Source organism: Aquarana catesbeiana, linkage group LG03 (assembly GCF_042186555.1).
Source record: "Aquarana catesbeiana isolate 2022-GZ linkage group LG03, ASM4218655v1, whole genome shotgun sequence".
Classification (NCBI taxonomy): domain Eukaryota; kingdom Metazoa; phylum Chordata; class Amphibia; order Anura; family Ranidae; genus Aquarana; species Aquarana catesbeiana.
The window spans coordinates 727,290,431-727,317,003 of record NC_133326.1 but is presented as its reverse complement, the minus strand read 5'-3'; the positions used below and the strand labels follow the sequence as shown (position 1 = coordinate 727,317,003).

General features: G+C 47.6%; 1 protein-coding gene across 4 annotated transcripts in view; it reads right to left on the bottom strand.

Moving 5' to 3' along the window:
- LOC141133764 (phospholipid scramblase 1-like) overlaps positions 1-26,573 on the bottom strand; it is a 61,738-nt gene that overhangs the window by 28,303 nt on the left and 6,862 nt on the right. The window contains exons 1-2 of one of the 4 annotated variants that reach the window (XM_073623315.1): positions 24,016-24,047; positions 5,543-5,617 (exon numbers count right to left, since the gene is read on the bottom strand). The exons of 1 other annotated variant lie outside the window; for it this stretch is intronic. The gene's annotated coding sequence lies outside the window, so the exon portion shown is untranslated. Of the gene's footprint in view, positions 1-1,410; positions 1,522-5,542; positions 5,618-24,015; positions 24,169-26,573 lie in introns of those variants that run through there. 2 more of the 4 variants (XM_073623316.1, XM_073623314.1) reach the window with 2 other exon arrangements.

Below are 26,573 nucleotides of genomic sequence, written 5' to 3'. Positions count from 1 at the left end.
GCCCCTGCTATTGACTGCTCTGGTCTGAGAAATCAGTCTGTTTTTTCAGTAACTGAGAGTCCTGGTGGAGTCCTTCCTGCAACTCGCTCTTCTCCCTGCCAGTGAGGATGCAGGGGAAGGAGCAGATTGGGCGGCCGTGGTTGTGTGAGCGCTCCCATTATGCAGTGTCAGCAAGCAGAGGGAGGGGGGAGGAATTACCCGCAGGAGCTGACTGGGGACTCTCTCCCTCTTATGCCGCGTACACACGAGCGGACATTACGGCGGACTTTGCCCGGCGGACTGGATTTCGTCGGACAATTCGATGTGTGTGGGCTCCAGCGGACTTTGTTTTCTCAAAAGTTGGACGGATTTAGATTTGAAACTTGTTTAAAATTTATCCGTTGAAATTGAGTCCGGTCGAAAAGTCCGCCGTCTGTATGCTAGTTCGACGGACAAAAAGCCACGCTAGGGCAGCTATTGGCTACTGGCTATGAACTTCCTTGTTTTAGTCCAGTCGTACGTCATCACGTACGAATTCGACGGACTTTGGTGGATTGTGTGTAGGCAAGTCCGTTCATTCAGAAAGTCCGTCGGAAAGTACATCGAAAAGTCCGCCGGGCAAAGTCCGCCGTAATGTCCGCTCGTGTGTACGCGGCATAAGATATAGATTTTTTGTAAAAAAACAAAAAATATATTTTTTTTTATTGGGGGGCACATGGTGGGGCACAGCATAATGTTGGGGGGGGGCAGGGCCCTCTGCCCCCCCCTAGGGACGCCATTGCTGTAAAGGGGTGCATTTTTCCCATGTTTAGAACAGTCCAAGAGCAAAATGAAATTTCGAAAGGAAAAATTGTCATTTAAAGCTGATTGCGGCTGTAATGAATTGTCGGGTCTCGGCAAAATAGATAAAACTCATTGATAAAAGAGCATAGGACCCCCCCAGTCCATTAACAGGCCCTTTGGGTCTGGTATGAATATTAAGGGGAACCCCGAACCAAAAAAAAATTGTGTGGGGGTCCCCCTAAAATCCATACCAGGCCCTTCAGGTCTGATATGGAAATTAAGGGGAACCCTGCGCCAAATTAAAAAAAAAAAATGGTGTAGGGGTCCCCTCAAAATCCATACCAGACCCTTATCCGAGCACGCAACCTGGCAGGCCCCAGAAAAAGAGGGGGGCAAGAGAGCGCCCCCCCCCCCTTCCTGAACCGTACCAGGCCACATGCCCTCAACATGGGGAGGGTGCTTTTGGGGCCTGACCATAACCCTTGGAAATCGCTTGCAACTTATACATATGTATTGCGGTCAGCAAGTAGTTTTAATGAACGCACAAATGATAAAAGTGGAACTTCCCTACCTCAATTAACACTGACTATGTGTAATCCTTATGTTGTTAATTATTAGTGAATAAATAGAAAAATATATAATATTTACTTGTTTTACACTTTTTTTTTATTTATTTCTTCGGTTACTTCCTGGTTTCCAGGGCAATGAAAATGATGTCATACATCCCAGGAGTCATCACGGGAGGAGGGGCTTTCTCAGCTAATAGAATAATCAAAAAAGTAATAATAATAAAAAACTCTCAGGGAATCTGAATGGAGATAGGATCAATAACCGGATTGATATAATAATAATAATAATAATAATAATAATAAAATAAGCTCTCAGAGAATGTCGATGGAGATGTAATCAATGCCCTGACTGATACAATAATCAATACCGGTAAGTATTCGGAATAAAAATAAACTCTCAGGGAATGTGAATGGATATATGATCAATAACCTGATATTATTATTATTATTATTATTATTATTATTATTATTATTATTATTATTATTTAAGCTCTCAGAGAATGTAGATCAAAATGTAATCAATATCCTGACTGATACAATAATCAATAAGTGATAATAATAAAATAAATTATCAAGGAATGTGGATGGAGATAAAATTGATGTTATGATCAATATAATAATCAATAAGCATTACGAATAATATTAAACTCTCAGTGAATGTGGGTAGAGATGTGATCAATGTTCTGATTGATACAATAATAATATAATAATAATAAAATAAGCTTCCCGTGAATGTAAATGGTGATGTGATCAATGTCCTGACTGATACAATAATCAATAAGTATTAGGAATAAAAATAAACTCTCAGGGAATGTGGTTGGATATATGATCAATGTTCTGATTGATACAATAATATGATAATAATAATAAACATAATAATAATAATAATAAAAAATAAAAATAAACTTCCATTGAATGAAGATGGAGATGTGATCAATGTCCTGACCAATACAATAATCATTAAGTATTCAGAATAAAAATAAACTTTCAGTGAATGTGGTTGGAGATATGATCAATGTTCTGATTGATACAATAATATGATGATAATAATAATAATTAAATAATAATAAATAAACTTCCATTGAATGTAGATGGAGATGTGATCAATGTCCTGACCAATACAATAATCAAGTACAGGGTTGTCTTTAAAGCTGGGCAAAAGGGGTAGTTGCCCTGGGCCCCATCATTGTAGTAGAGCCCAAAGAGCCTGCCTCATACTTGCCAACTATTCCAGTTTAAATCCCCTTGTGCCTTGAAATTTTAGTCCTGTGCTGTGTCCTGATATCTCAGTGTGAAGTGCTGGTACTAGTGCTGCCCAGCTCTGCCCTATTGTTGTGTACAGATGACTCACCTGCAGACCCTGTGTTTACAAGTAAATAACCGGCATTCATATGTAAAAAGAAGCAGCATTAATTAGTAAATAGCTGCGGACCTGTGGAATTGATATGTAAATAAAGGTGGCATTCATATGTATATCATGCCCCCCCCTGAGGTCATATCCACCATCACTTCTGCTGAATGCTGCCCACTGAGGAGGTAAAGGGGCATTCTGGAAAGTTCTGCCTACAACTGCGGTCATTAAGCCTAACATCAGCCTGTTCTGCAAAGGTAAGCAAATTGGAGGTGGAACCCTTCTTCAAAATAACATTGTGCCACAGCAGCCTGAATACGCACATGTCAGCAGATGCGTGAGGGTGTCATTAACAATTAATGGCACTCTTGTGTATCAGCTAAAGGGCAGCACGTTTCTTGGGTGTCAGGAAATTGATTTTGCATGCACACACAAATGTGAACGCAGGCTAAATGTCTCGGTTACATTGGTGGTCAGTGTAAATCTTCTCATTACATTGGGGCTTGGTGTACAATCCTTTCATTCACACTAGTGGTCAGTGTGAAGGTTGCCCTTACATTGGTTGTCAGTGTAAATCCCTCCTTACATTGGTGGTTACTGTGAATGCTCCTATTACATTAGTGGTCAGTGTAAATCCCCATTTCATTAGTGGCCAGTGTAGAAACTCCTCTATATATCGGTAATCGGTAAAAAATATCCAAACTTGCATTTGTGGTCAGTTTTGAATCCTCCCTTACATTGGTGGTCCATGTAGAAGCCCTGTTTAAATTGGTGGTGAGTATAAATCCCCCTTACATTGGTGGCCAGTGTAGAATTCCCTCTTTATTTGTTGTTGATGTCAAATCCCCCATTACATTGGTTGTCAGTGTAAATTCTTCATTACATTGGTGATCAGTGTCCATTTCCCTTTACATTGGTGGTAAGTGGAGAATTACCCTTACACTGGTGGTCAGTGTAAATCCCCCTTTACATTGGTGGTCAGTGTAGAAGTGTTACCTTACATTGGTGGTCAGTACAAATCTCATCAACAATGGCTGTCAGTGTAAATCCCCCCTTACGTGGGGGTCATTGTATATTCCTCCTTACACTGGTGGTTGGTGTAAATTCTCCTATTACATTGATGGCAGTGTAGAAATCCCTCTTTATTTTGGTGGTCAGTTCACATTCGCCCTTACATTTGGTGGTCATTGCAAATTCACCATTACATTGGTGGCCAGTGTAGAATCCCCCACTATATACTTGCCAAAGATTTCCAGCTTTGCTCTACATGATTCAGAATTTGCCACAGTGTACTGCCTCCTAACTAATCCCATCCCCCCCCCAGCACTGACACTGATCACACTCACCTCCCCTCCCCCAGCATTGCCACTTATTCCAGGAGTCCTAGGATTCCTAGGAGTTTCCTGTCAATTGATGGGTCCCCTCACTTTCCCAGTCCATGGTGTGCAGGCAGTAATAAGATGATGTGTTGTAACCTTTAGCAACCAATGAGTGAACAGTAATAATGTGCAGTAACCTTTAGCAACCAAATGGTGAGTGGTAAGGATGTCCAGTAACCTCTAGCAACCAATCAACAAGCAGAAGTCATGTGCTGTATCCTCTAGCAAATAATCAGTGAGCCATAATGTGTTCTGTAACCTCTAGCAGCCAGTGAGTGAGCGGTATTGATACACTAGTTTGTTTTTCCTCTCCTTCTTGCGGCTGCCCGTGTCCATGTGATGTTGATATATATTTGATAAATATTTTTTGTGGATTATGATACACACGTGTGTTTTTGTTTAGTTTTAGTTTAGTTTTTTTTTCATTATTGTATGGTTATCTTTTTGTTAGCTTAATGTGTTGTTTGTATCATTTACCAGTGTTAAAATTGCAAACACGAAGTGGATCCTGAAGAAGCCCATCTTGGTCGAAACGCGTTGATTTCACTATCCTTTGTACATTCTCAAGTGTTATGCTGGCTGCTGTACAATAGATCTGGTAGCGTTCACTACATGCTTTTAGATACCTCTATTTTAATGATGAATAATAAATATTTTACTACCTTTGTTGTTATATATATGACTTGTATGTGTCGTCTTTTTGTTTTTGGCATGCCTAAATCCCCCTTTCTCCCCTTTTTACCCTTGGGCTTTTCGTGGTGCGGTATAGACTTACAATGCTGAAACAGCTTTTTATATAAAAAATACAAATTTATTAAAAATAATTAATTAAAAAATACCCACAAGGGTGCCACTAATGACACATTGGCAACCAATCGCAATCTCTGCCTGATCTGATTCGGTAAACTGATTCTGAGTCTAGCTGCTATTTATTGTATGACTCAGAGCAGGTGGAGAGCGAAATTGCATTGAGGGGGGGGGCAAGAAAATGTTTGCCCAGGGTCCAATCAATATTAAAGGCGGCCCTGAATACGTATTAGGAAAAAAAATAAACTCTCAGGGAATGTGGGTGGAGATATGATCAACGTTCTGATTGATACAACAGAAAAAAAAATAATAGGAAACAAATAAACTCTCAGGGACTGAGGACAGAGATGTGATCAATGTCTTGACTGATACAGTAATCAATAAATAATAATAATAATAATAAAAAGAAGAAGAAGAAGAAGAAGAAAATAAACTCCCAGAGAAAATGGATGATGCATTCAATGTCCTGACTGATACTATAATCAATAACTAATAAGAATAAAATAAACTGATCAGTGAATGTGGAATAGTGTTCCCTGTCTCAACTGATGCAATGATCAATAAGTAATAATAAAAAAAATACAAAAATAAACTCTCATTGAATGTGGATGGTGATGTGATCAATGTCCTGACTGATACAATAATCAATAAGTAATAAGAATAAAAGGACTTACATAGTAGAAGAACTGAGTGTTGGGGATATGTCTTGGAGTAATTGATCAATGCCTGGAGAAGGTGGAAGCTGATTGCTACACGGAAGAGATCAGAGGAAGAGGATGAGGAGGAGGAGATCAGAGGAGGAGGATGAGGAGGAGGAGATCAGAGGAGGAGGATGAGGAGGAGGAGATCAGAGAAGGAGGATGAGGAGGATGAGGATGAGGAGGAGGAGATCAGAGGAGATTAGAGGAGGAGGAGGAGATCAGAGGAGGAGGAGGAGGACAGGTCCTCCCCCTCAAGGTGAGGATTGTATAATAGCTGGGACTTTCCTGGACTGGAATGACAATACACGACTCGCCGCTGTCACAGAACACACTACAGAATGTCACCAGACTTGTATGAAGTGTTACCATTACCATAAACTAGGTGGTCTCCCTTTTCCTGCTGAACTGGATTTCAGGGAAGGAATGAAGAGCACAGAAATACACATTCTCCATGGAAGAATAGATTGGGTAAAGATGGATAATTGTGGCTTTAACACATAAATTGTTGAGAGAGAAAGAATATCATTTAAAGTTGGTGTGATTATATTTTTAAATAAATGTTAAAATGCTATTTTTTTTTTGTTAAATAAAAATATTATATTACATGCATTATATAATATATTTTATTATATTATATAGCTTCTTTAAACAATATTTTATATCAAAAATATTATATTAGATATGTTATTATATTATATCAAAAATATTATATTACATTATATTAGATATGATATTATTATATATCAAAAATATCATATTACACGGTATAAGACATGTTATTATATTATATTATATCAAAAATATTATATTAGATATGATATTATATTATATCAAAAATATCATAATACATGATATTAGGTATATTATTATATTATATTATATTAGATATGTTATTATATTATATCAAAAATATTATATTACATTCTATTATATATGTTATATTATATTATATCAAAACTATTATATTACATTAGATATGTTATCATATAATATAATAACATATCTAATAGAATGTAATATAATATTTTTGATATATTATAATACAATATCATATAATATGATATGATATTGTATTATAACATATCAAAAATATTATATTACATTATATTAGATATGTTATTATATCATATTATATTATATTATATTACATTATATCACAAATAATATATTACATTATATTAGATATTAAATTATATAAAAAATATTATATAACATGATATTAGATATGTTATTATATTATATTAGATGTGTTTTCAACCTGATTAACTATATAACTATATGTTATAATATAATACTATATCAAAAATATTATATTACATTATATTAGATATATTATTATATTATATCAAAAATATTATATTACATTATATTAGATATGTTATTATATTATCAAAAATATTATATTACATTATATTAGATATGTTATTATATTATCTTTTATAAAAAATATATATATATATATATATATATATATATATATATATATATATATATATATATATATTATATATATATACTGTATCTCACAAAAGTGGGACCATTGACATTTATACAGCGATCAGTGCTATAAATATGAACTGATTACTGTATAAATGTCACTGGCCGGGAAGGGGTTAACACTAGGGGGCGATCAAGGGGCTAAGTGTTCCCTGGGAGGTGTTTCTAACTGTGGGGACTGCCTGGGAGTACAGAGAGATCGCTGAGGTCACCAAAAACAGAAAAACAAAACCGTTTTATAGTTTGTTAAAACATTTTGCATACAGGTAATTTTTCTTCTTGAAGGCAATTTCACACCACAATGCATCAAAAAACACCTGGGAAGTAGATTATATGGTTTTCAGTGGCATAGTTCACACCAGTGCTTGCAGTTCCAGAAAAAAAAGTAGAGCATTTTTCCTGCAGTGGACTGTGCTGGAACGCTGTAAAATGCATCAAGAACACACAGGAAACACACATGTCCTTATTTAAGGTTAAGAAAAAAGAGGGGGGGGGGGATGCACTGGAACGCATCAAAAACGCACCAAAAACGCATCCAAAATGCACATGGAGAAAAGCATCTGGAACGCATCCGGACTGCGTTTCTGTGGTGTGAACTGTCCCTCATTGATGTGCGCTGATGAGGCTGCACTGATGGGCACTGATTAGGCAGCACTGGTGGGCACTGATAGGTGGCACTGATAGGGTAGCACTGATGGGGTGGCACTGAAGGGCACTGATGGGCGGCACTGAAGGGCACTGATAGGTGGCACTGAAGGGCTCTGATGAGGTGGCATTAGTGGGAACTGATAGGTGGCACTGATGGGTGGCACTGATGGGTGGCACTGAAGGGCATTGATAGGTGGCACTGATGGGCACTGGTAGGTGACACTGATAGGCAGCACTGATAGATGGCACTGATGATGAGGCACTGATTGGCAGTGCTAATTGGTATTAAAAGGTGGCACTGGTGGGCACTGATTGGCAGCCCTGATATGCACTGGCAGGTGGCACTGGTGGGCACTGGTAGGTGGCACTGGTGGGCACTGATTGGTGGCATTGATATGCCCTGGCAGGTGGCACTGGTGGGCACTGGTAGGTGGCACTGGTGGGCACTGATTGGTGGCACTGATATGCACTGGCAGGTGGCACTGGTGGGCACTGGTAGGTGGCACTGGTGGGCACTGATTGGTGGCATTGATATGCCCTGGCAGGTGGCACTGGTGGGCACTGGTAGGTGGCACTGGTGGGCACTGATTGGTGGCACTGATATGCACTGGCAGGTGGCACCGGTGGGCACAGATGAGGCGGTGGTGGCTCTCCCTCTGTCAGAAGAAAGTGATTGGCTTTTTTTTTCTCCTCACGCTGTCAGACGATTACTGGTCTTCTGTTTACATCACGTGATCAGCTGTCATTGGCTGACAGCTGATCACATGGTAAGGGGCCGGGATCGGGTCATGGCTGATATATTCATCCATAACCCCGGTAAACCACTTCAAAGCCGCAATGTATATGTACGTATCATGGTCGGCAAGTGGTTAAAGACCCAACAACATCACTGGCCTTGCAGATCAGTTTATTAAATCTGTTGGTGTCGGCCACCCTAAACCCACTTCCCCAGCATGCCACTGCATACAGGAGAGAGCTGCCCTCTACAGACTCCTAAAACATCTTCAGCATGGTCTGGCAGATGGTCACAGACCTCCTCAAAAAACCGAGACGTCTCTGGCACCTTCCTATAGAGCACCTCAGTCCAGTGTATTGTCCATGTGTACCCACAGATACCTCAGTCCAGTGTATTGTCCATGTGTACCCCCAGATTCTTGTAATCCTCCACTACATCCCACCCCTCGGAGTCACCACCAGAGTTTCTGTTTTCATTATTTTAGACCCAGTGATTAGGGATGCAGTGATATATCGGTTGCAGAAAATTAAGGGCCAAAAATAGGGTTATCAGCGTTTTGCCGATAGAAACAAACAAAAAATGTACCGATAATGGCATGCCGTGTCCCATTGTCTTCAATGCAAAATCGTGTCGATAGACTTCAATGCAAACCACGTCCCCTTGACTTCAATGCAAAAATCGCATCCTATTGACTTCAAAGCTGAGCTCCTCAATTCCCCATAGCTGAACTCCTCCATCCCCCATAGCTGAGCTCCCCCATCCCCCATAGCTGAGCTCCTCCATCCCCCATAGTTGAGCTCCTCCATTCCCCGTAGCTGAGCTCCTCCATTCCCCATAGCTGAGCTCCTCCATTCCCCATATCTGAAATCCTTCATCCCCCATAGCTGAGCTCCTCCATCACCCATAACTGAGCTCCTTCATCCCCCATAGCTGAGCTCCTCCATTCCCCATAGCTGAGCTCCTCCATCTCCCAAAGCTGAGCTTCACCATCCCCCACAGCTGAGCTCCTCCGTCCCCCACAGCTGAGCTCCTCCATCCCCCACAGCTGAGCTCCTCCATCCCCCACAGCTGAGCTCCTCCATCCCTCACAGCTGAGCTCCTCCATCCCCCACAGCTGAGCTCCTCCATCCCCCATAGCTGAGCTCCTCCACTCCCCGTAGCTGAGCTCCTCCATTCCCCATTTACACAGGATATACCTATTTACTAGGCTGGTCAGTACGTGATCCGACATCCCACTCTCCAACCCCGTACGCTCTGACTGCCTGGGGGTATTGATCGTGGTTGGCTGTTAGCAGGCTCCTCCTCACATAGCTGAGCTCCTCCATCCCCCACAGCTGAGCTCCTCCATTCCCCATAGCTGAGCTCCTCCATCCCTCATAGCTAGACTCCTCTATCCCCCATAGCTAAGCTCCTCCATCCCTCATAGCTGAGCTCCTCCATCCCCCATAGCTGAGCTCCTCCATCCCCCATAGCTGAGCTCCTCCACCCCCCATAGCTGAACTCCTCCATCCCCCATTGCTGAATTCCTCCATCCCCCATAGCTGAGCTTCTCCATCCCCCATAGCTGAGGTCCTCCATTCCTCATAGCTGAGCTCCTCCATCCCCCATAGCTGCGCTCCTCCATCCCCCATAGCTGAGCTCCTCCATTCCCTACAGCTGAGTTCTTCCACCCCCATAGCTGAGCTCCTCCATTCCCCATATCTGAGCTCCTCCATTTTCCATAGCTGAGCTCCTCCATCTCCCATAGCTGAGTTCCTCCATTCCCCACAGATGAACTCCTCCATCCTCCATAGCTGAGCTCCTCCATCCCCCACAGCTGAGCTTCTCCATCCCCCACAGCTGAGCTCCTCCATTCCCCATAGCTGAGCTCTTCCATCTCCCATAGCTGAGCTCCTCCATCCCCCATAACTGAGCTCCTCCACCCCCCACAGCTGAGCTTCTCCATCCCGCACAGCTGAGCTTCTCCATTCCCCATAGCTGAGTTCCTCCATTCCCCATAGATGAACTCCTCCATCCTCCATAGCTGAGCTCCTCCATCTCCCATAGCTGAGCTTCTCCATTCCCCATAGCTGAACTTCTCCATCCCCCATAGCTGAGCTCCTCCATTCCCCATAGCTGAGCTCCTCCATTCCCCATATCTGAAATCCTTTATCCCCCATAGCTGAGCTCCTCCATCACCCATAACTGAGCTCCTTCATCCCCCATAGCTGAGCTCCTCCATTCCCCATAGCTGAGCTCCTCCATCTCCCAAAGCTGAGCTTCACCATCCCCCACAGCTGAGCTCCTCCGTCCCCCACAGCTGAGCTCCTCCATCCCCCACAGCTGAGCTCCTCCATCCCTCACAGCTGAGCTCCTCCATCCCCCACAGCTGAGCTCCTCCATCCCCCATAGCTGAGCTCCTCCACTCCCCGTAGCTGAGCTCCTCCATTCCCCATTTACACAGGATATACCTATTTACTAGGCTGGTCAGTACGTGATCCGACATCCCACTCTCCAACCCCGTACGCTCTGACTGCCTGGGGGTATTGATCGTGGTTGGCTGTTAGCAGGCTCCTCCTCACATAGCTGAGCTCCTCCATCCCCCACAGCTGAGCTCCTCCATTCCCCATAGCTGAGCTCCTCCATCCCTCATAGCTAGACTCCTCTATCCCCCATAGCTAAGCTCCTCCATCCCTCATAGCTGAGCTCCTCCATCCCCCATAGCTGAGCTCCTCCATCCCCCATAGCTGAGCTCCTCCACCCCCCATAGCTGAACTCCTCCATCCCCCATTGCTGAATTCCTCCATCCCCCATAGCTGAGCTTCTCCATCCCCCATAGCTGAGGTCCTCCATTCCTCATAGCTGAGCTCCTCCATCCCCCATAGCTGCGCTCCTCCATCCCCCATAGCTGAGCTCCTCCATTCCCTACAGCTGAGTTCTTCCACCCCCATAGCTGAGCTCCTCCATTCCCCATATCTGAGCTCCTCCATTTTCCATAGCTGAGCTCCTCCATCTCCCATAGCTGAGTTCCTCCATTCCCCACAGATGAACTCCTCCATCCTCCATAGCTGAGCTCCTCCATCCCCCACAGCTGAGCTTCTCCATCCCCCACAGCTGAGCTCCTCCATTCCCCATAGCTGAGCTCTTCCATCTCCCATAGCTGAGCTCCTCCATCCCCCATAACTGAGCTCCTCCACCCCCCACAGCTGAGCTTCTCCATCCCGCACAGCTGAGCTTCTCCATTCCCCATAGCTGAGTTCCTCCATTCCCCATAGATGAACTCCTCCATCCTCCATAGCTGAGCTCCTCCATCTCCCATAGCTGAGCTTCTCCATTCCCCATAGCTGAACTTCTCCATCCCCCATAGCTGAACTTCTCCATCCCCCATAGCTAAGCTCCTCCATTCCCCATAGCTGAGCTCTTCCATCCCCCACAGCTGAGCTCCTCCATCCCCCACAGCTGAGCTCCTCCATTCCCCATAGCTGAGCTCCTCCATCCCTCATAGCTGAGCCCCTCCATTCCCCCTTTCTATAAACATCAATACAAACTTATAGCATGGCGCTTATACAGTGTTCCAGAGTGTCATTCTTATTCATGTGGATGCATTTTGCAGTGATTAATGGGGATATGTTGGCTATTTAAATAATAGCTGACATATTCGACTCTGCAATTATGCAGATATATGTGTCTATTTGTTTTTTAAATTAATGATGTACTCTCAGGAGGATATAGTTTAGCTTTATCCATTTGGATGGCCATCTCTTTTAAAATGACAAATGGGGTATTGCTCCATGGGTTCAATACAGCTATTGAGGATCTATGGATAGTAAAAATGAGAACCAATAAATTAATACTAGGAACTACAATAACCAATATCTCTCCCCTTGCACAAGATAGAAATAAAATGTAGCTGATAAAACTAGTTGGTAAATTATTTCTTTACACAGGATATACCTATTTACTAGGCTGGTCAGTACGTGATCCGACATCCCACTCTCCAACCCCGCACGCTCTGACTGCCTGGGGGTATTGATCGTGGTTGGCTGTTAGCGGGCTCCTCCTCACATAGCTGAGCTCCTCCATCCCCCACAGCTGAGCTCCTCCATCCCCCACAGCTGAGCTCCTCCATTCCCCATAGCTGAGCTCCTCCATCCCTCATAGCTGAGCTCCTCCATCCCCCATAGCTGAGCTCCTCCATCCCCCATAGCTGAGCTCCTCCATCCCCCATAGCTGAGCTCCTCCATTCCCCATAGCTGAGCTCCTCCATCCCCCATAGCTGAGCTCCTCCATTCCCCATAGCTGAGCTCCTCCATCCCCCATAGCTGAACTCCTCCATTCCCCATAGCTGAGCTCCTCCATCCCCCATAGCCAAACTTCTCCATTTCCCATAGCTGAGCTTCTCCACCCCCATAGCTGAGGCTCCTCCATCCCCCATAGTTGAGCTTCTCCATTTACCATAGCTGAGCTCCTCCACCCCCATAGCTGAACTCCTCCATTCCCCAATAGCTTAGCTCCTTCATCCCAGATAGCTGAGCTCCTCCACCCCCCATAGCTGAACTCCTCCATCCCCCATTGCTGAATTCCTCCATCCCCCCATAGCTGAGCTTCTCCATCCCCCATAGCTGAGGTCCTCCATTCCTCATAGCTGAACTCCTCCATCCCCCATAGCTGAGCTCTCTCCATTCCCCATAGCTGATCTCCTCCATTCCCGATAGCTGAACTCCTCCATCCTGCATAGCTGAGAGGTGAATCAGTGTGAGAATAGGGAATATTCATTCCCTATTCCCTCACACACCTGGGTGGGCTCCGAGTGCATTCTCTGTGCACTGATCCCACCCTATTTGGAAGCCTATTAAAGCCTCTAGCTCTAATCTGTGTTTAAAAAAAACACCCACCCCCGCATTGGAATCTATGCGCCCGGCATCCTGAAAGGGGACAGACGCATGGATATGGGGGGTGGCAGCGATGGATAGGGGAGGCGGTGCCTGTGCATAGCTTAAGCTCACCCATCCCCCCATAGCTGAGCTCCTCCAAACCCCCATAGTTGAGCTCCTCAAACCCCCATAACTAAGCTTCACCTCCATAGTTGAGCTCCTCCACCCTCTATAGCTGACCTCATCCACCCTGCATAGCTAAGCTCCTCCACCCCCCATAGCTAAGCTCCTCCACCCCTCATGACTGAGCTCCTCCACCCCCATAGCCTAGCTCCTCCACACCCCATAACTGAGCTCCTCCATTCCCCATAACTGAGCTCCTCCATCCCCTATAACTGAGCTACTCCATCCCCATAATTAAGCTCCTCTATTCACCATAGCTAATCTCCTTCACTCCCCCATAGCTGACCTCCTCCATCCCAGATAGCTGAGCTCTTACATCCCCCATAGATGAGCTCCTCCATCCCCATAGCTGACCTCCTCTACCCCCTTTAACTGAGCTCCTCCACCCCCCATAACTGAGTTTCTCACATCTCTCATGGCTGAGCTCCTCCATCGCCCATAACTGAGGCTCCTCCATCCCCCACAGCTGAGCTTCTCCATCCCGCACAGCTGAGCTCCTCCATTCCCCATAGCTGAGTTCCTCCATTCCCCATAGCTGAGCTCTTCCATCTCACATAGCTGAGCTCCTCCATCTCCCACAGCTGAGCTCCTCCATTCCCCATAGCCGAGCTCCTCCATCCCCCATAGCTGAACTCCTCCACCCCCATAGCTGAGCTCCTCCATTCCCCATAGCTGAACTCCTCCATCCCCCATAGCTGAGCTCCTCTCCATTCCCCATAGCTGAGCTTCTCCATTCCCCATAGCTGAGCTCCTCCATCCCCCATAGCTGAGCTCCTGCATTCCCCATAGCTGAGCTCCTCCATCCCTCATAGCTGAGCTCCTCCATCCCCCATTGCTGAGCTCCTCCATTCCCCATAGCTGAGCTCTTCCATCTCGCATAGCTGAGCTCCTCCATCCCCCACAGCTGAGCTTCTCCACCCCCCACAGCTGAGCTCCTCCATTCCCCATAGCTGAACTCTCCTCCACCCCCCATAGCTGAACTCCTCCACCCCCAATAGCTGAGCTCCTCCATTCCCCATAGCTGAGCTCCTCCATTCCCCATAGCTGAGCTTCTCCATTCCCCATAGCTGAGCTCCTCCATTCCCCATAGCTGAACTCCTCCATCCCCCATAGCTGAACTTCTCCATTTCCCATAGCTGAGCTCCTCCACCCCCATAGCTGAGCTCCTCCATCCCCCATAGTTGAGCTTCTCCATTTACCATAGCTGAGCTCCTCCACCCCCATAGCTGAACTCCTTCATCCCAGATAGCTGAGCTCCTCCACCCCCCATAGCTGAACTCCTCCATCCCCCATTGCTGAATTCCTCCATCCCCCATAGCTGAGCTTCTCCATCCCCCATAGCTGAGGTCCTCTATTCCCCATAGCTGAGCTCCTCGATTCCCCATAGCTGAGCTCCTCCATCCCCCATAGCTGAACTCCTCCATCCAGCATAGCTGAGAGGCGATTCAGTGTGAGAATAGGGAATATTCATTCCCTATTCTCACACACCTGGGTGGGCTCCGAGTGCATTCTTTTGCCATGATCCCACCCTATTTTGAAGCCTATTAAAGCCTCTGGCTCTAATCTGTGTTTCAAAAAACCACCCACCCCTGCATTGGAATCTATGTGCCCGGCATCCTGAAAGGGGACAGACGCATGGAATGGGGGGTGGCGGCGATGGATAGGGGAGGCGTCGCCTGTGCATAGCTAAGCTCACCCATCCCCCCATAGCTGAGCTCCTCCAACCCCAATAGTTGAGCTCCTCAAACACCCATAACTAAGCTCCTCCACCCCCATAGCTAAGCTCCTCCACCCCTCATGACTGAGCTCCTCCACCCCCTATAGCTGAGCTCCTCCACCCCCCATAACTGAGCTCCTCCATGCCCCATAACTGAGCTCCTCAATCCCCTATAACGGAGCTCCTCCATCCCCATAATTAAACTCCTCTATTCCCCATAGCTGATCTCCTTCACCCCTACAGCTGAGCTCCTCATTCCCTTATAACTGAGCTCCTCCATCCCCATAATTAAGCACCTCTATTTGCCATAGCTGATCTCCTTCACCCCCCCCCCCATAGCTGACCTCCTCCATCCCAGAGAGCTGAGCTCCTCCATCCCCCATAGCTGTCCTCCTCTACCCCCTATAACTGAGCTCCTCCACCCCCCATAACTGAGCTCCTCCATCCCCATAGCTGACTTCCTTCACCCCCCATAGCTGACCTCCTCTACCCCCTATAGCTGAGCTTCTCCAACCCCAATAGTTGAGCTCCTCAAACCCCCATAACTAAGCTTCACCTCCATAGTTGAGCTCCTCCACCCTCTATAGCTGACCTCCTCCACCCTGCATAGCTAAGCTCCTCCACCCCCATAGCTAAGCTCCTCCACCCCTCACGACTGAGCTCCTCCACCCCCTATAGCTGAGCTCCTCCACCCCCCATAACTGAGCTCCTCCGTGCCCCATAACTGAGCTCCTCCATCCCCTATAACGGAGCTCCTCCATCCCCATAATTAAACTCCTCTATTCCTCATAGCTGAACTCCTTCACCCCTATAGCTGAGCTCCTCATTCCCTTATAACTGAGCTCCTCCATCCCCATAATTAAGCACCTCTATTTGCCATAGCTGATCTCCTTCACCCCCCCCCCATAGCTGACCTCCTCCATCCCAGTTAGCTGAGCTCCTCCATCCCCCATAGCTGACCTCCTCTACCCCCTATAACTGAGCTCCTCCACCTCCCATAACTGAGCTCCTCCATCCCCATAGCTGACCTCCTTCACCCCCCATAGCTGACCTCCTCTACCCCCTATAACTGAGCTCCTCCACCCCCCATAGATGAGCTCCTCCACCCCCCATAGATAAGCTCCTCCACTCCCCATAGATGAGCTCCTCCACCCTCAATAAATGAGGTCCTCCAACCCCCATAGATGAGGTCCTCCAACCTCCATAACTGGGCTCCTCCATCCCCCTTAGTCATTTTGTTGGCCTTCACTGAACTCTTTCTAATTCATTAATGTCTTTCCTGAGGATTTGTGTCCAAAACAGAACTATGTATGTAGGATGAGGGTGATCCGGTGTTATGTAATGACCTTGTTACTGAATGAGAGTAGTCTGCTGGCTTTGTTAGCTGCAGCTTGGCATTGCTAACTCTGTGATCTACAAGCGCCCCCAGCCTGGCGAGGGTTAGAGCAGACGCTGGCACCTTCACTTGTTGCAGGTTGCAGTCTCTGCCCCCCTCCGCATGCCTGTACAGCTCCTGCCTGGTTGCAGCTTGCCCGCCCTTCCCTTCTGCAATGTTTATATTTTGGCAGCGGCACCATAGAAACCTCAGTGCTGCTGGCTGACAGTGAGCAGGATTGCGACCTGGAGGGGACAACCTTCCTCAGTGACACTGGCATTGCTTGAATTGTAAAAACTGGGGAACCTTTGCCCCGCCCCCTCCCCCTTCCCGGGAGAGAAGTAATGTAGCCTGCAGCGGAAAATGGTTTTGCCGACCACTCTATAGCAAAATGACGGCTACAGTGCGGTCGGCCAGTTCTGGGAGGGCGTCATATGACGTTGCTAAAAGTCAGTGCCTCCTCATCAGTGTCCATCAGTTACACCTGTCAGTGCCCATCCGTGCCGCATATCAGTGCCACCTATCAATGCCCATCAGTGCTGTCTATCAGTGCCACATATCAGTTCACATCAGTACCGCCTATCAGTGCCACATATCAGTTCCCATCAGTGCCACCTATCAATGCCCATCAGTGCTGTCTATCAGTGCCCATCAGTGCCACATATCAGTGCCCATCAGTGCAGCCTATCAGTGCCCATCAGTGCTGCCTAGCAGTGCCCATCAGTGCAGCCCATCAGTGCCACTTATCAATGCCCATCAGTGCCACATATCAATGCCCATCTGTGCTGCCTATCAGTGCCCATCAGTGCTGCCTATCAGTGCCCATCAGTGCCACATATCAGTGCCCATCAGTGCAGCCTATAAGTGCCCATAAGTGCAGCCTCATTGGTGCCCATCAGTGCTGCCTATCAGTGCCAATCAGTGCCGCATATCAGTGCCCATCATTGCCACCTATCAATGCCCATCAGTGCCACATATCAGTGTCCATCAGTGCTGCCTATTAGTGCCCATCAGTGATCCCTATCAGTGCCCATCATTGCAGCCTATCAGTGCCCATCAGTGCAGCCTCATTGGTGCCCATCAGTGCCAAACAGTGCCCATCAGTGCAGCCTATCAGTGCTGACAATCAGTGCCCATCAGTGCCACCTATCAATGCCCATCTGTGCCACATAACAGTGCTGCTTATCAGTGCCTATCAGTGCTCCATATCAGTGCCCATCAGTGCCACATATCAGTACCCATCAGTGCAGGCTCATCGGTGCCCATCAGTGCTGCCTATCAGTGCCCATCAGTGCCCCATATCAGTGCCCATCAGTGCAGCCTATCAGTGCCCATCAGTGCAGCCCATCAGTGCAGCCTATCAGTGCCCATCAGTGCTACCTATCAGTGTCCATCAGTGCAGCCTATCAGTGCCCATCAGTGCTACCTATCAGTGCCCGTCAGTGCAGCCCCATCAGCGAAAGAGATGAAAAACAGAGAAAAATTACCTGTTTCCAAAATGTTATAAAAGAAACTAAGAAAAACATTTTTGTTTTTGTAGCACCCTCTACCTTAGCTAGGTTGCTAGAGGTAGTTTTTTTTTTTTGTTTCAGTCAGTGCAGGCACATTTAAGCAGGGCTAGGCCTGTTTGTTTCTGATCTGGGGGTTGGGAATGGTTTGAGAGCAGCAGCAGATGACTGGCATGTGGCTCGATCTCTCTGGCACATCCCTCTGGTTTCTGGAAGGTTCTGAAACAGAGGTGGGGAGAGAGGATTGGAGTGGCATGGGGTGTATCTGGGAGCCCTGACCAATCCCCAACTAGGATTGGCAGGGGACAGGCCTCCTATATCTACCCAGGGTCAGCCTGCTGGGGGAGAAGTTGTCGGGTGGAAGAACTGAGTGAAGGAATGTTAGGCTGTCAGGGCCTTTGAGGGAGCCCCCTATCTGTGGGGAGCAACCTTGGGCTGTGGCTCGAAGAGCTGGGAAGGAACCCCTCCATGCAACCCAAACAGGGGGTGTCCTGAATAGGAGCAGGAGAGGACAGTGGGGAGCACTGCTGGGCAAATCATCAGGAGGGATCCATCTGTGGTTCGGTGAGTGACAGGCACAGTGGGAAGATCTGGGAGAGACATGCCAGGAGTGGATGTAGAGCCAGAGGGAGAGACTGTGATGTTGTTGGCGTTAGAGACAGGCTGCTGCAGCCAGGAGGGTTGGTAGAGTTTGCACAGGACTGACTGGGACCAGTAGTCCACCTAAAACACAGCTAGCACAAAAAGACTCTTTTCAGTTGCTATTGGCTGCTACACCAAAGGGGACTGCAGACCCCTTGCCAGAAAATGTCGAATCCTTCACTGTTAGGCAGAGTGGGGCCTAACCATGTGCTAACTGTGTCAGGAATCAAGCATTGTGCAGTAGAGGAAGCAAGGTTGACTCATATGTGATGTGCTGGAGGAGTATGGAGCTTTAGAGACGGCAAATACAGATTCCAAATATGTTTTCATTCATTTAAAGTCAATTGTCTGGGCATCCCATGTTCCTTTTACCCCATCCAAGTTACATTATCTCACAAAAGTAAGTACACCCCTCACATTTTTGTAAATATTTCATTCTCTCTTTTCATGTGACAACACTGAAGAAATGACACTTTGCTACAATGTAAAGTAGTGAGTGTACAGCTTGTATAACAGTGTAAATTTGCTGTCCCCTCAAAATAACTCAACACACAGCCATTAATGTCTAAACCGCTGGCAACAAAAGTGAGTACACCCCTAAGTGAAAATGTCCAAATTGGGCCCAAAGTGTCAATATTTTTTGTGGCCACCATTATTTTCCAGCACTGCCTTAACCCTCTTGGGCATGGAGGTCACCAGAGCTTCACAGGTTGCCACTGGAGTCTTCTTCCACTCCTTCGTGACGGCATCACAGAGCTGGTGGATGTTAGAGACTTTGCGCTCCTCCACCTTCCGTTTGAGGATGCCCCACAGATGCTCAATAGGGTTTAGGTCTGGAGACATGCTTGGCCAGTCCATCACCTTTACCCTCAGCGTCTTTAGCAAGGCAGTGGTCGTCTTGGAGGTGTGTTTGGGGTCGTTATCATGTTGGAATACTGCCCTGCAGACCAGTCTCTGAAGGGAGGGGATCATGCCCTGCTTCATTATGTCACAGTACATGTTGGCATTCATGGTTCCCTCAATGAACTGTAGCTCCCTAGTGCCGGCAACACTCATGTAGCCCCCCTCAACTTCTTTGGTTGACCATGGCGAGACCTGTTCTGAGTGGAACCTGTCCTGTTAAACCGCAGTATAGTCTTGGCCACCATGCTGCAGCTCAGTTTCAGGGTCTTGGCAATCTTTATGAAGAGCAACAATTATTTTTTTTCAGATCCTCAGCGAGTTCTTTGCCATGAGGTGCCATATTGAACTTCCAGTGACCAGTATAAGAGAGTGAGAGCGATAACACCAAATTTAACACACCTGCTCCCCATTCACACTTGAGACCTTGTAACACTAACGAGTCACATGACACCGGGAGGAAAAATGGCTAATTGGACCCAATTTGGACATTTTCACTTAGGGTTGCACTCACTTTTGTTGCCAGCGGTTTAGACATTAATGGCTGTGTGTTGCGTTATTTTTAGAGGACAGCAAATTTACACTGTTATACAAGCTGTACACTCACTACTTTACATTGTAGCAAAGTGTCATTTCTTCAGTGTTGTCACATGAAAATATAGAATGAAATATTTACAAAAATGTGAGGGGTGTACTTACTTATGTGAGATACTGTAAATCCCTCAATAAAACAACAAAAACAAGCTGATGGACTGTTCATTGTTCAGCGAGGAGTGACTGGAAGTGAATGCCGGGCTGTGCAGGGTGACAGGTGGACCTACTACACTTAGCAACCCAATGGGGGCACTGCTACATTTCAAAACACAGGAAGTGTACAGAGGACACAGGACAGATAACACAGGAAGTGTACAGAGGACACAGGACAGATAACACAGGAAGTGTACAAAGGACACAGCACAGATAACACAGGAAGTGTACAAAGGGCACAGCACAGATAACACAGGAAGTGTACAAAGGACACAGCACAGATAACACAGGAAGTGTACAAAGGGCACAGCACAGATAACACAGGAAGTGTACAGAGGACACAGGACAGATAACACAGGAAGTGTACAGAGGACACAGGACAGATAACACAGGAAGTGTACAAAGGATACAGGACAGATAACACAGGAAGTGTACAGAGGACACAGGACAGATAACACAGGAAGTGTACAGAGGACACGGGACAGATAACACAGGAAGTGTACAGAGGACACAGGACAGATAACACAGGAAGTGTACAGAGGACACAGGACAGATAACACAGGAAGTGTACAGAGGACACGGGACAGATAACACAGGAAGTGTACAGAGGACACAGGACAGATAACACAGGAAGTGTACAGAGGACACAGGACAGATAACACAGGAAGTGTACAGAGGACACAGGACAGATAACACAGGAAGTGTACAGAGGACACAGGACAAATAACACAGGAAGTGTACAAAGGACACAGCACAGATAACACAGGAAGTGTACAGAGGACACAGGACAGATAACACAGGAAGTGTACAGAGGACACAGGACAAATACACAGGAAGTGTACAAAGGACACAGCACAGATAACACAGGAAGTGTACAGAGGACACAGCACAGATAACACAGGAAGTGTACAGAGGACACAGGACAGATAACACAGGAAGTGTACAGAGGACACAGGACAAATAACACAGGAAGTGTACAAAGGACACAGCACAGATAACACAGGAAGTGTACAGAGGACACAGGCAGATAACACAGGAAGTGTACAGAGGACACAGGACAGATAACACAGGAAGTGTACAGAGGACACAGGACAGATAACACAGGAAGTGTACAGAAGACACAGGACAGATAACACAGGAAGTGTACAGAGGACACAGCACAGATAACATAGGAAGTGTACAGAGGACATGGAACAGATAACACAGGAATTATACAAAGGACAAATAACACATACCCCTCCCAGTGAAGATACACTGCCCTCATTAAATATACATACTCCCACCAGCTAAAGATACACTGGCACTATTAAAGATACAAGCACTCCCCCCTCCACTGTAGATACACTACTCCCAAGCTCCCCCACTGAAGAGACACTACCCCCATCAAAGATACATACCTTCCCTTCCTGAAGATAAACTGTCTCTATCAAAGATCCAAGTCCCTCCCACTATAGATACACTGCCCACCATTCAAGATATAAGCCCCTCCCACTGAAGATACACTGATCCCACAAAAATTCATGGCCCCTTGCTAAAGATACAAGCCCTACAATGAAAATACACTGTCCCCAATTAAAGATACACTAGACAAAGATAAGAATGAAAACCCCTCCAACTGAAGATACACTGCCCCCCATTAAATATATAACCCACCCCCCCGCCACAAAAAATACACTGCCTTCTTTTACCATACAATGCCCTTCCTCCACACTAAAGATACAGGGCCCCTAACATTGTTGATCAGTGTTAGGGATGAGCTTGATGTTTGAGTCGAATGTAAGTTCGACTTGAACATCGGGTGTTTGTCCGTTCGCCGAACAGCGAATATTATGGAGTGTTCGCTGGAAATTTGAGTGCACGCGGAACACCGCATAATGCACTGCGAGGTCGCAGTGCATTGCTGTATGATGATTGGCCAAAGCATTCACCTGACCTGCATGCTTTGGCCAATCACAGCGCGCTCCCCTTAGAGAGCCATAATTGGCCAAAGGCAGGGTGCCTTTGGCCAATCATGTCTCAGGGGGACTAAGTCCACACCCCACACTATATAAAGCAGCTTACATAGCGGCCGGGTATAGTGTGTGGACGGAGATAGATTAAGCTAGATTATACAGGCAGGTTAGTTGCATTGTATGTAATATATATATACAGTCAGTCACATGACATCAGAATGGGGCAGGGCCACCCAGTTACGTCAACGGGTGGCCCGCCCTTTACTATATAACAGCTGTCACCGCGAAAAGACATTTTTGCCGATGTTTTTTGTTCTTGGGACCGTTGGCGCCGTGATTGACGATGGATTTACACACTTTTTTTTAATAAAGGAATTGTCAAAAACTCTCTGCTGTAGGTTTTCCTTTTTTTACACTTTTTTGGTGAATAGGTAGGGGTACAATGTACCCCTACCCATTCACATAGGGGGAGGGGTGGGATCTGAGGACCTCCTTGTTGAAGGGGGCTTCCAGATTCTGATAAGCCCCCCCGCCGGCAGACCCCCACGACCACCGGGCAAGGATTGTGGGGATGAGGCCCCTGTCCCCATGTTAAGGTGCTTTGGAGGGGACCCCCACGCCATTTATTTTCAATTTTGGCATGGTTGATGGACTGGGGGGGCCACTCCATTTTTTTCAATGATTTTTTATATATATTGCCGGGAACCGACAATACATTACAGCCGAGAGCAATTTTAAATGACATTTTATCCTTTAGAAATGTCATTTTGCTGCGGTACTGGTATAAACACAGGAAAGATGCACTACTTTACAGGCAGACTAAGGGGACCCCCCCCAGGTATGATATTTAAAGGAATATTTCATTTTTATTGTTTGACTTTAAGCATCCTTAAAATCACTGCTCCCGAAAAAACATCTGTTTTAAAAACTTTTTTTTGCATTGATCCATGTCCCCTGGGGCAGGACCCGGGGTCCCTAAACACAATGACAATAACTTGCATATAAGCCTTTAAAATGAACACTTTTGATTTTTCACGTTCGTGTCCCATAGACTTTAATGGTGTTCGCATACATTTTTTGCCTGTTCGCATGTTCTGCTGCGAACCAAACCCGGGGGGGGGGGGGGGGGGGTGTTCGGCTCATTCTTAATCAGCGTCCTATGCCAACTAAAGGTGGGTGGTATTACAGTATTAGTACTGTTCTTTTCTGTTTTTTTTTTCTTCTTTTCCTTGGCTTTAAATGACTTTTATTTGTAGTTTACCACCAACACGTTTCAAGGTTTCATGTTATCACTCACTGTACTGACTCCTCCACTGTGTTTACATTTCTCCTGCATGTGGGTGGGCAGGAAGTTCAATCAGCACGGCTTCTGGAGACTTTGGCAGCAGAAACCCCTCCCTGATCATGGTGGATGTTACCCCCCCATCTGTCCCTTTCACCTCTTGTCTACAAACCCCAGAAATTCGCCCTCTGCCTGCTAATCCAGTAAATGTAATGAAATGACGGAGAAAACATTGGTGAAGAGCTGAGCATGGCTCACTTCCAAAATCTCCCTGAGACAGAAACAGAACAATCCCAGACTGTATACAGGATGGGGGAGGGGAGCAGACACATCCGAGACCCTGTACCCCCCCCTCCGAGCAATCCACTTACCTCTGTACCCCCCCCCCTCTGAGCAATCCACTTACCTCTGTCCCTAAGAGACTGGTGCCAGAAATACAGAGTGCTCTGAGCAGGGTGGAGACAGGGAGGTGACAGGACTGGAGGAGGGGAGGAGGGAGAGAGAAGGGAGAGGGGAGAGAGAGATAGAGGGGGAGAGAGAGACGGGGGAGAGAGTGAGGGAGAGAGAGAGAGAGGGGAGCTAGAGATAGAGGGGGAGAGAGGGGGCAGAGAGAGAGGGGAGGGAGAACAGAGAGAGAAGAGAGAGGGTGGAGAGAGGGGGGCAGAGAGAGAAAGGGGGGAGACAGAATGGAGAGAGAAGAGAGAGGGGGAGAGAGTGGGAGAGAGAGAGGGGGAGAGTGAGAGGGGGGAGAGAGGGGGGGAGAGTGAGAGGGAGGGGGGAGAGAGGGAAAGAGAGGGGGAGAGAGGAGAGAGAGAGGAGACAAGAGAGAGGGGAAGACAGTGAAAGAGAGAAAGAGAGGAGTAGGAGAGAGAAAGAGAGGAGTAGGAGAGAGAGAAGGGGGGGGGGAGAGGGGAAGAGAGGGGAGGGAGAGAGAGAGAAAGAGAGGGGGAAGAGAGCGAGAGGGGATATGAGAGAGATAGGGGGGAGAGAGAAGATAAGAGAGAGGGGGGGAGACAGAGAAAAAGAGAAAGAGAGGAGTAGGAGAGAGAGGAGAGAGGGGGGGAGAGAGGAGATGGAGAGAGGAGATGGAGAAAGGAGAGAGAGAAGAGAGAGAGAGAAGAGGGAGAGAGAGAGGGAGAGAGAGAGGGAGAGAGAGAGGGGGAGTAGGGTTGCCACCTGTCCGAGATTCACCTGGACAGTTCAGGTTTGGAATCATGCATCCGGGTTTCAGACCACCTGAAACCCGGACACATTCTTCAGACTGTGGCTTCCCAGCAGGATTGCTGGCTGCAGTTGTGTAAGCCAAGAGTGTCTGTTATACGCTCTTTCATGCTTCCCAAAGCTGGCACTAACAATCCCCCACACACACAGATAGGAGAGGAGAGAGGGATCGATCTGCACCTCTTCCTCCTGCCCCTCCCCACACACAAAGACAGGCGAGGAGAGAGGAATTGATCTGCTCCTCTTCCTCCTGCCCCTTTCCCTCTGTGTCTGCCCACACTCCAATCCCCAGAGCTGTGCCTCAGAAAAGGGAAGTGGGGGCCAGAAATTTGAAGTCAGATACATCTGGATGAGAGGTGATGACTGCCAAGGGGTGAGTGAGCTCACCATCCATCCCTGCCTGTGACTGAAGCCTCCCCCCTTCGCTCTCCTGCTAAGTATCCCCCCTGAAATCAGGGTTCCCAGAGCATCCCTTATGTTAGAGTGTCCAGAGTTCTCCCTTATATCAGAGTCTGCAGGTACAGATGTAAAAGGGGAACTCTGTGGACTCTGATGTAAAGGGGGACTCTTGTGATTAACTTCATTAGATTAGAAATGTTATTTAAATATTTGTATAGTTTATACTATAAAAAATGCTGTGCACCCTAAAGTGTTCGGGTTTGACTTGAAGAAAAGGTGGCAACCCTAAGGGGTAGAGGGTGAGAGAAGAGAGAGAAAGAGAGGAGTAGTACGGGGGAGAGAAAGAGAGAGAGAGGGGGGAGACAGGGGAGAGAGAGAGAGAGAGAGAGAGAGAGAGAAAGAGAGAGAGGGGGAGGAGGAGACAAGGGGCAGAGAGGGGGGAGAGAGAGGGGGGAGACAGGGGAGAGAGAGGGAGGAGAGAGAGGGGGGTGACAGGGGAGAGAGAGAGAGAGAGAGGGAGGCGGAGACAGGGGAGAGAGAGAGAGGGGGAGAGAGAGAGGGGGGAGACAGGAGAGAGAGGGGGGGCAGGGGAGAGAGAGGGGGGAGACAGGGGAGGAGAGAGGGAGGAGAGAGGGGAGAGGGGGGAGACAGGGGAGAGAGGGGGGGGAGACAGGGGAGAGAGGGGGGGGAGACAGGGGAGAGAGGGGGAGACAGGGGAGAGAGGGGGTGAGACAGGAGAGAGAGAGGAGAAGAGAGAGGGGGGAGACGGGAGAGAGAGGAAGGGGGAGACAGGGGAGAGAGAGAGGGGGGGAGACAGGGGAGGGAGGGTGAGAGAGACAGGGGGGGAGACAGGGGAGAGAGAGGGGGGGAGACAGGAGAGAGGGGGGGAGACAGTGGAGAGAGAGAGAGGGGGAGACAGGGGAGAGAGAGAGGGGGAGAGAGAGGGGGAGACAGGGGAGAGAGAGAGGGGGAGACGGGGGGAGAGAGAGAGAGGGGGAGACAGGGGAGAGAGAGAGAGAGAGAGAAAGAGAGAGAGAGGAGGGGGGAGGAGGAGACAAGGGGGAGAGAGGGGGCAGAGAGAGGGGGGAGACAGGGGAGAGAGAGGGAGGAGAGAGAGGGGGGTGACAGGGGAGAGAGAGAGAGAGAGGGAGGCGGAGACAGGGGAGAGAGAGAGAGGGGAGAGAGAGAGGGGGGAGACAGGAGAGAGAGGGGGGGCAGGGGAGAGAGAGGGGGGGGAGACAGGGGAGAGAGAGGGAGGAGAGAGGGGGAGAGGGGGAGACAGGGGAGAGAGGGGGGGAGACAGGGGAGAGAGGGGGGGAGACAGGGGAGAGAGGGGGAGACAGG